The sequence below is a fragment of the Carica papaya genome, chromosome 5, assembly GCF_054855325.1.
Source record: "Carica papaya isolate Zhongbai chromosome 5, ASM5485532v1, whole genome shotgun sequence".
Taxonomy (NCBI): domain Eukaryota; kingdom Viridiplantae; phylum Streptophyta; class Magnoliopsida; order Brassicales; family Caricaceae; genus Carica; species Carica papaya.
In genome coordinates this window covers 18,098,004-18,109,305 of record NC_142313.1, presented here as the reverse complement: position 1 = coordinate 18,109,305, position 11,302 = coordinate 18,098,004, and the positions used below count along the sequence as shown (strand labels likewise).

The 11,302-nt window shown below is 33.4% G+C and overlaps 1 long non-coding RNA gene across 1 annotated transcript; it reads right to left on the bottom strand.

Annotated features, from left to right (window-relative positions):
- Nucleotides 1–253: 253 nt before the first annotated feature.
- LOC110810783 (uncharacterized) lies at nt 254–3,548 on the bottom strand. Its single transcript, XR_002539025.2, has 3 exons — nt 2,893–3,548; nt 2,693–2,801; nt 254–2,468 (listed from the first exon to the last, which is right to left on the bottom strand). It is a non-coding gene; the product is annotated as an uncharacterized LOC110810783 (long non-coding RNA).
- Nucleotides 3,549–11,302: the final 7,754 nt, after the last annotated feature.

Sequence of the window (11,302 nt, the reverse complement as noted above, 5' to 3'; positions counted from 1 at the left end):
TAATTTAGGGGCAAAGTGAGATAATTAGAAAAACATGGAAGCATAATGGCTTATCAATATATTACTCTGGTGGAGATCCTGGAGCTCTTCTTCCTTTTTCTCACGGACATACACCGGGAAGAAGTTCTTGTGAAAGACATCTATAAAATGGTCCCTAGTAATAGAAGTAGGCAAGGTCTCTTTCTTAAGTTGCCACTAGTGTTCTGTTTCACCAATGAACATAAAGGCTACAAATGGAACCTTTTATTCCTCAATAAGTTTAAGAATCGTAAAGATTTTCTCTGTCTACATAATCTAATCCTTGACCACCAGCAAAAGAAGGAGGGTTCAACATTTGGAACTCAGAAATGTTGCTAGCAATAGCACAAATAGGATTAAGTTGGTCCTTAGCAAGACGAGGACAATCATTATCGTGAGCACAGTTATGACCCACAATGGCAGTCAAGCCTTGGATGGCTCGGAACAACTTAGTAAACTTTGCTATGGTTGGGGCATAAAAGGCCTTAAGCCTTTCAGTTAGAGGTCTTCCACGACTCATAATTTGCCTACACAAAGAAATAAAAATCTTATTAGCAGAAGACTGACCGAGGGTTACTAGGATTTTATATACCTACAAGAAGTTTTTATCCTTAGTCAATCTATCCTAAAACCTAAGCCTCAAAGTAAGGGATTTCTTAGGAACTTTGCTCTGATACCACTTGTGACATCCTCCCACCCTGTGGGCAACAAGGTCTGGTACAGAAAAAATAGAATGTATTTAAAATAAATTCGAAATATATTCATCCCTTACAAAATACAATAGTGTATAGTGAGACATCAAGATTAACTACTTATAATTAAAAAATAATCATTATAGTAAATCCTACAAAATATAAAATACTAGCCTCACAAAATAAAGCACTCTTATTTCACTAAACTCTTTCTAATCTTGAAACAAATCCAGACAAGCTTCTGGGGACAACCTATTTTGTCATCTAGGAAGGGAGTGGATTGGGGTGAGTTCCATAAAACTCAGTAAGAATAATAATATTATATCAATGCAAATAAAGTTTGAAAAGTTAATTAATGCAATAAGTGAAATCTGACAGTCATCACTTCGAAACAATACTTTACCTATAAGAGACTATTGAAAATTTCATAGTACAATTGCATTTCAATTTAGAAATTGCTGAAAACTTTATAACATTTTCATTTTAAATTCATTATGATAGAATTTTCTGTTTCTACCCTTAACAAATCAATCCAATCCGTCCAGAACGATGGCAATCCAATCTGTACAGTACGATAGCAATCCAATTAATATAGTACCAGTTAATTCAAAACAATTATAATTATTCTATATAGTACATTAATCAATTACCTTCGTATGAAACTGTTTAAGCCTATATCGACAGAGGGCAGATGGGATCCCCAACTACTACTATGAATAAGAAATAGTTGAGTAACAATAACATCAATAACAGTAGCAATAATCTATAGCTATAGTAGTACTTCGCCATAGTGACCCTTAGCAATTAAATCACAAGCCCAACTATTGTTAGAGAGGGATGTTGGTACAGTGCCCAGTCATAGGGTAGGTTTCACCTAGAGTCAATAGACAATAACGGTACAGTACCCCTCTGTGTTAACGGGTAAATAGATTTACAGACTCTTTGTTGGTTAAGTTTTATTTGACTTCATATGTGTTACTATTTGCTTTACGACTTATTTTCTTAAGAACTATGCTAAATATGTTTGTCCATTATTTTCCAAAATTTCCTAAAAGGTCTACTTAATCATTTTCCCAAGTTTCCTAAAGGACTATTTAATTATTTCCCTTAATATTCTAAAAGTCTATTTAATTAATTTTCTAAGTTTTTAAAAGTTTGTTCAATTATTTTATTCGCAATATAGCCACAAAAGCCCAATTTATTTCTTAATTAAGGCCCATTGTTCATAAAAATCCATTTAACTCGGCCCACTAGGCCCATTATTCACAAATATCCATTTTTGGTTAATGAAATTAATTAAATTAATCCATTGGGGCCGTTTCGTCTAGGGGAAAATGCTGGAGTGCAAAACCCGTGGAAGGGAAATTTTCCTCACGCACTCGCACAGCCCTCTGAGCTCACAATGCCTGGCAGAATCGCGCGGCACACAGGGGTGTGTTGGATGCTGCAGCGTGCCAAGGGGTGCTATCTCGGCACTTCGGGTGTGCCCAAACAGACCCCGCGCGTGCATGCGACCATCGTCTCGCGTAGCACGGAAGGTGCTAGACTGGGCTCTCTCCATTTATGGTGCTTGACAGATCTCGTGCATCTTCATACGACGTGCTATGCATATGCAGCGGGCTAGGGGATTCTGTCCCAACACTAATGGGCGCCTAGGTTCCTGCTTTCTTTCTCGGTGCTTTAGCGCCCGACAGTCGTGGGCAGAAGTATTTTTTACTTCTCCCATCGTCTCCTTGTGATTTGTACCGTTTATCATTTCTGTGAACACATTTAAATCATCATTAATCATCCATTTTCACTATCAACATAATCCAAATCATCAAAACAACAGAATTTAAATATTAAAGACAAGCATGAACACACACACACACACACACCTTTTCCTAAACCAAAAACGTGGATGCACGACTTACCGAAAGATTTACCTACTAAAAGTTAGAAAACCAATCATTTGTATAAGGGAACACTACCGTTATCCTTACCTTACTGACGAATGCTCCTAAGTCTAGGAAATAACTCCTAATTGCAGAGGGAAAAGCCAGTGCAACATCAACTTGCAGGTCCGCAAATAGAGCTCGTATGAGCTGCTACCTTTCAGGGAAGAAGAAGCTATAAGCACAGAGGGGTTAAAGAAATGGGAAACAAAAATCAGAAAGGAAAGGCTGGAGGGAAGAGTTCTTACTTCATGGAAACAGAATAAGAAAACATCATGATGAAGGACGAGGCTCACCACACACGGTGCTACTTGCCCACAACAAGACACTCTCTCACTGTTTCATTTCACTCGCACACTCAGGCACACTTTTTATCTTACAGAAGCTCTCTCTCTCTCTCTCTCTCTCTCTCTCTCTCTCTCTCTTGTTTCAATTTTCTGTTCGAAAATGAAGGGAGACCGAAGAAAAGCTCCTTTAAGCGTGAAAAGAGAAGGAATCACGGCTGTCGGATGACATGCACGGATCTTGGGCTGTTGATACAGTGGGTGTCCGATTGGTGTAGGCACTGTTTCGGTCATTCTAGGACATGTGGCACAAAAGTGTTGAAGCTCCTTGATGGCTCACGTGCAGGCATTTGCAGGTGCTAGGACACACGGGTAGAAGCTATCTCTCGTGTGGAGTTGTCTCACGGGCGAGGGAAAAGAGATCCTGCGTGTCCCACGATTACGTGCCTGTGAGAGGTAGAAACGGAGCCTGTGAGTCCGCGCGGCTAACCTTGCGCGTTGGAGAATTTCTGCATGCTTTCCCCGCAAGTTGGATGCCTTGGGAAAAAGGGAGATTTTTGTGGTCAGGGGATTTTCTGTAATCCTGTGGGTTATTGGGGGAATTTTTGGGAAATTTTTGACATTTTTAAAATAGAATAATTAAGTACATTTATGAAAAATTAAAAAAAAAATGAAATTACAAGAATTTTGTGGGTGTTACACATCATCTCACAACTATAATAAATATAGGCACGTCTGACCCTCACTTTTTATATCATAACACACATGATACACCCAGACCATTATTCACTTATTTTCATAATTGGATGATGGTTTCACTTGGCCAGCTTGCATTCTTTTTCACGGTACATATGAGCTCACTTGATCCTAAATCTTTTCTCTACCAGCATATAAGGACACGCCTACTCCCATATCATCATTTACTATTTTAGATATATATTTAATTATATTCAGTTTCCTAAAAAATTAGTTAAAATAAAATTAATTATTCAACCAAAGAACACAATTAATAATCGAACTTAAGGAATATTTTATTCACTAATTAACTATAAAATCTCAACCAACATAAACATCATATATAATACATAAGCGCTACTACATGTGCAAAATTGATAAATTTTACTGCTCATAGACATCTAAATCGACATAGATATACAATAAATAATCTCAATACAACATCCTACTTGTAATCAAAGAGATTAAATTTATATAGTTTAACTACCTAATTTTGACAATCTTTATATGTACATTTTAAAAATAATTGTTAAAATAAATCCTATTTATTCTTCTAAATCATAATTTAACTAAGTTTACAACACTAGCTAGCACGCGGTCTTTATTTGACTAAGTTTATTATCTATTTTAGTTTAATTTATTAAAATAGATGATTAGTTTATCTCTACTAAGTGGAGAAGATAGTGGACAAGTTAGTGACACGTTAATGAAGAAGTTAGTGGCAATATAGTAGAAAAGTTAATGGCACGTTAGTGAAGAAGTTAGTGACAAAGAAGTGGTTTACATGGATTGTATGCCTATATAAGGAGCTCATTTGCATTAAATGAATTCATTTTGTTGTAGTTCATTTCTTGTTTTGATATATTTTTCATTTAGTTCATTTTATCTCTAAAATGAACAATATTATGGTATCAGAGTGCGACGTTTGAGGGAGTCCTACACTAATTTCGTGAGAGCTTCTATTGACAAGATGGACCATCTTCAAATTATTGGTAGAATAAAGAAGCTCAACAATCAAAACTATAATTTTTGGTCTACATGTATGATGTCTTAGATGCAAAGCCAAGATTTGTGGTATGTTGTCAATGTAGATGAAGTTTTGCAACCGGAGGCAGAGGATACGAAGGGTATGTTACAGAAATGGAAGATAAAAGTGGCAAAACAATGTTCATTTTGAAGACTAAAATCAAAGACAATGCGTTACAGCATATTCAGGATACGAAAAATCCAAAAGAAGCTTATGATACATTTTCAAGTTATTCTTAAAGAAGAATGACACAAGGCTTAAACTTTTCAAGAATAAGTTACTATCAGTAGCACAACACAACATGATGTTCACTCAGTACTTCAATAAGGTGAAGTCATTCTGTTGTGAAATTTCAAAGTTGGATCCACAAGATCCAATAAGGGAAACTAAGATGAAGAGAATAATTATCCATAGTTTGAGACCTAAATAAAAAGGCTTGGTCACTATAGTACAAGGATGGCAAAATCAACCATCATTTGTTGAGTTCAAAAATTTACTTGTTGGTCAAGAAGGCTTGGCAAAGCAAATGGGAGGAGTTTTGTTAAATGGTGAAGTGCAAGTGTTCAACATCGATAAAAGCATATGAAATTCTAAGTAGCATGCATTGATGGATCTATAAGAAATGAGGACAAGGAAAAAATTCATCAAAGAGCTTCAAAAAATCATGGAAATGAAAAATATTTAAAGGGAATTGCTATAATTATGGGAAGAAGGCTCACATGGCGAAATTTTATTGATCGAAGAAGAAGTCCATGAAGAGTGACATTATTACTTCCAAAAGTGAATAGGAATGGGATGCTAAGGCATTCTTTATTGCAAAAAAAAAAGTTAACTCTTACAGCAACAACATCTAATCAAATCGATTATGAGAAAGGTTGAATTATTGATTTGGGCTACTCAAATCATATGACTGGTAATAAAAAAAAGTTGCAGAATTTTTCAGAGTACAAAGGAAGTCATGCGGTGGTAACAACAAATAATTCAAAGTTACCAATAGCTCATATTGGTAATACGGTAGTCTCTTACTAATATAATGTTACAAAGGCACCACTTCAAAATTTCAACCATGTTCCAAGTAAGAAGAAAAATCTTCTCTCAGTATTACAATTAACTTCTTAGAGCTATTTTGTTTTATTTAGTCCACAATATATAAAGGCATATTGCGACTTTGAAATTATAGAAGAGCTAGTGATAAAGGAATAGAGAATAGAATCAGTCTATGTGATGTCTACAGAAACCACATGTGTTGACAAGATGAGGAAGAATGAGACGACAAATTTATGGTACATGCGATGAAGTCATGTTAGCTATTACAAGCTAAATGTGATGATAAAAAATTGATGTTTAAAGGAATTCCCCAACTTGAAGTAAGAATAGAAGCAATATGCACAGGATGTTAGCACGTGAGAGTGCATTAATTGCCATATAGGGAGTCTAGATTCAAAGTGAAAGATCTATTAGATTTAATTCATTATGATGTGTTTGGACCTATTAAACAAGTCTCTATTGATGGGATGAAGTACATGGTAACTTTTGTTGATGACTTTTCTAGGTATGCATGAGTGTATTTTCTTAAGGAAAAATCTAAAACACTTTTAAAGTTTAAAGGTTTTAAAAAAGATAGTAGAAATAGAGATTGGTAAAAGGTCCATTGTTGATGCACCAATGATGGGGGAGAGTATACCTCAGATGAGTTTTCTGATTTACTTCTGGAGTGTCGAATACGCCATCAATTCACATGTGCTAGCACTTTGTAATAAAATAGTGTAATATAAAGAAATAACATGCACCTAGTAAAAGTTTGTCGTAGTATGCTTCATGTGAAAAATGTCCCACGATGATTTTGGGAAGAAGCAATGAAGATTGCAACTTTTCTGATTAGTAGGCTTCCTCAGCAAAAGTTATGTTTTCTTTCACCCTTTGAAAAGTTATGCAACATGAAACCTACAGTTAACTATTTTTGAATTTTTAGATGTGTATGCTACGTATTTGCACATGATCATTTATATAGCAAGATTGATAAGAAATCTATTAGGTTATCTTTTTGGGATATGACAGTCAAAGAAAATGGTGGGCATATTATGATCCTACAACCGGGAAGTGCCACACATCACAAAATGTGGTGTTTGAGGAAGCATCCTCATGGTGGTCCTCAGAAAATAAAGTATTACTAGATTCAGAAGTTTTTAAAGATGAGTCGTAATATGCACAGATCCAACTAAGTACAGGTAAAACTAAAGATACAGATGATAATTATGATATTAAAGAAAACATAACTAAAAGTCCTTGGCAAATTGGTGTACATGAATGACTAAATGAAGAAAATGAGTCTAGTGAACTAAAAGTGCTAATTTCACTTAGAAGATCAACGAAAACTAAAAAGTCAAATCCCAAATATACCAACACTGTCATAGTAGAAGAAGTAGATGCAAAAGAACTAGAGACATTTAAGGAAACATCTTAGAATTTATAGTGGAATAAAGCTATAAAAGAGGAAATTGTTGCATTAAAATGAAATCAGATATTAAAACTCGTGTTGAAGCCAAAAGATGCAAAACCTATTCCTTGTAAATGGGTTTACAAGATAAAGAATCGCACAAATGGATCAATTGAGAGACACAAGGCTCTTCTGGTGGCTTGAGGAGTCTCTCAAAAATAGAGACTTAATTATGATCAAACATTTAGTCCAGTGTCAAAGCTTACAACTGTATGAGTCGTATTTGCACTTGTAGTAAACAAAGATTAGAACTTATAGCAGATGGATGTGAAGAATGCATTCCTATTTGGGGAGTTAGATCAAGAGATCTACATGAATCAATTGATGGGATTTCAAAGTCAAGATCATCCTAAATATGTTTGTAAGCCACAGAAGACACTCTATGGAGTAAAGGAAGCACCAAGAGCTTGATATGATAAGATTGCTAAATTTCTAACTTACAATGGTTATTCAATGACATGTGCAAATTCTAATTTTTTTGTCAAACTTGATGGAGAGAAGCTACCTATTTTATTATTATATGTGAATGATTTGATCATAACAGGAGATTGTGAAGAAGAAATTCTTCCAATTAAAGAGAATCTATCATTTTGTTTTCAAATAAAAGAACTTAGGCAGCTTAAGCACTTCCTTGGTATAGAGGTTGATTGTACTAAAGAAGGAAGGTTTCTCCATAAGTAAAAGTACTTTAAAGATTTGTTGAAGAATTTTAGAATACTGAACTGCAAGTTAATTTCAAAGCTAATAAAACCAAATGGCAAAATGTGTGCTCATAGAGGGAGAGATTTAGAAGATGCAATATTGTATCGATAATTGGTGGGTAGTTTGATTTACATAACTTTAACTAAACTCGATATTTTTTATGCAGTCAATGTGGTAAGTCGATACATGTGAAACTTAAGGAAGCCTCATTCGTAAGTAGTACTTCAAATTCTGATATATGTGAAAGTACACTTCTGTGTTGCATCTTGTATAAGAAAGGTGGAAATTGTAAGCTAGTTGATCATTGTGATGTTAGTTGTGTAGGTGATCATGATACTTGACGCTCAACTACTAGGTATAGTTTTATGCTTGGATGGAAATCAGTTTCGTGGTGCAGTAAAAAACAACCAACAGTGTCTTTGTCAACAACAAAAGTGGGGTATCAAGATGTAGCAATGGCAACAGATGAGAGCACTTGGCTTATACAATTGCTAAAGGACCTGCATCAACTAACATGCTATGCATTTTCTTTATATTACGATAACTAGTTGGCAATACGTTTGGCTGAGAATCCAGTTTTTCATGCCAGCACTAAACATGTGAAATTGTATTACCATTTGATCAGGGAGAAAGTTTTGCAAGAGGAAATTGGTATTAAGTTGTAGATTTGTTCACAAAAGGCTTGAGTGGCAACAAGTTTGGAAGTTTCCATCATCAGGTCGAGATGGTGCAAAGAGTGGAAGTTAGTGTTGAGGGGGAGTGTTAAAGTTACAACAACATCTGGTCTTTATTGGACCAAGTTTATTATCTATTTTAGTTTAATAACAGAGAAGTTAGTGACACATTAGTGGAGAACTTAGTGGCAAATTAGTTGAGAAGTTAGTGGCATGTTAATGGAGAAGTGGTTTACATGGATTGTAATCTTATATAAGGCAGCCCATTTGCATTAAATAGCATTTCTTCATAATTTTATTTCTTGTTTTGTGATATATCTTTTATTGAATTCATTTTTTTTCTACAGTTCTCAATAACAAGAATTAAATTAACCAAAGAAAAGTACTTGTAACACTAAAATTACATCTTAAACTAATATTTTCCTAATTTATTGAAGTGAAATTGTAAATTAATTAATAGATTAATAAATTAATAATAATATTAATTATATTTCTTATTTTTAATTTAGTTAATTAGTCATAACTATTTTAATTCTTTTCCATTAAGAAATGTAAGAAAAATGGATATTTGAAACAAAAAGAAAAATTTCATGAAGTAAATTGTTATGGAAAAAAATATATTAGAAACTAAATTATAACAAATACCAAACCTTTAAAATTTAATTTAGTAATTTATCCTTGAATAAATTAATACATTCTCCACAAACTAAATATCTTTTAACTAAATGATTATAAATTTCCAATCCCATACACTAATTTGACTTTGAACTGAATAACTAGTAAATTACCAAAACAAAATTCCCAATTAATTAAGTTAATAAATTTCACGGTTCAAAATAAATAATTCTTAAAATTTTAAAATGAAATTTCTGAATTAATTAAATTAATACGTTTCTTACAATAATTTATATTACCAACTAAACTTATTTCAACTAATTAATAGAGATTACTATAAGGGAAGTAAATTAAGACTTCAAATACAATGTACTCATCTTAACTATGGGATTTCGATTATGGTCGTCAACAGTAATTACCAGTTAAATGCTCGCAGTAGAGTAATTTTTTTCTAATTTTTTTTTTCAAATATCTTATTACTTAGATTATATTAGTTGCATTTATATTTTAGCTTTGATTATAATTCAATTTTAGTTTACTATTTTTTTTTTTTTAAATTTTATTATCTGGAGCATTTTCTTATTGGTCATTATTTATTTGCACTTTTATCAGTCATTTTCACCGTTTGGATCTAACATTGATATATTCTAAATGGATCTATTCTAAAGTGGGTTTGAACCAGACATATTTTCTTCAAATGAAACATGCTAATCTTTTGTATATTAGATCCAATATCCTACAAGTATGGAAAATAAGGGTTGTTGTTAGGTTGGGATGATTGAGGAGGAGGAACAAAGACGTCCATTGTGGTGTCTCAAGTAAACAATGTATCTGACTAATAGGTTTAGAGCTTGTGCGTTGGTCTAAAATAATCTAAGCAATCTAAGTGAGAGAATAAATTTAGTTTTTTTAAATTTTAATTATTTTTAGTTTTTTAGATAATTCGAAATATTATTTACGAACTATTTGCCTTTATTTGGGCAAACAAAGAGATCATTTAATTTAAGACGACTAAACAAAAATCTGAAGATTCATATAGGCATAAGACTTCTCTAGATCACACATGGATTGCATGATCACAATTTTTAGGAATTTTAGGAAAAATAAAATAATGTAAAAAAAGCTCTCAAGTCAAACACATCATGCAATGACAAATGAAATCTATAAATAAATAAAAAAAAAAACCATGGAATGAACTAATAAATAAACAACTTTTGAATCGCTCTTCTTAGTGATATTTTAACACCCTATTTTATATGCCACTTCCATGCTAAATATGGGAGCTTATAGTTCTGTAAGTTCGGTTGAAAAGTGCTAGGCATTTTTCTCATTCCGACAATCATGATAACCCCAAAAGAGCTTGTACAAACAGAAGCTGTATATCCAGCCATCAAAACCTAAGGATGCATCAGAATTGACTTTAATTAAACTATGTGGAGGTGGAGAGGAAGTCACTTATGGTATATTCCTCTGTAGGGGATCCTAGATATTAACATTAGCTTTTCTATGAGATTCTTTCATCTCTAATAACATGTTTGATTATATATCCAATTTGGCCTACCATAAGCCCCATAATATAACCATGAACCAAATATGTTTAGTCTGCAAAAAATCCAAGACACTATCCTTCACCTAAAGCCAGAAATATATAGCGTCAGAAATACCATATTTGACTCGCATAGGAATGGTCAAGGAATAATTGATCAGATATAGGGTATTGAGCATCAATAAACATACCTTTTTGGACGATATAGGTATGAAGTGGTAAAGTATGATGACATAGTCTCTAAAAAAGATGAAGGTTCTTGGAGAGGACTGAAGAATACAAAATTTTCTTTATACACCAAGCCATATGATAACTAAATTTCATAGAGAAAACACCATTATATGTGTAGGTTGATATCAAGTGATTAGGTGTAACACCCTGAATTTTGGCAATGACTGAATTTCAAAAAATTTAATATTTTAGGCCTTCGGCGAGATGAAGTTTTTGTTGAAGATACAAGATCTTTTAAGCTTTCCAAAATTTTTTATCTGAATTAACCAAAAAATTTCAAAAGAAAAATGACGAAGAATAATAGCTCGGGAACACATGGCCTGTGACCCACAGCCCATGGTTGGTGA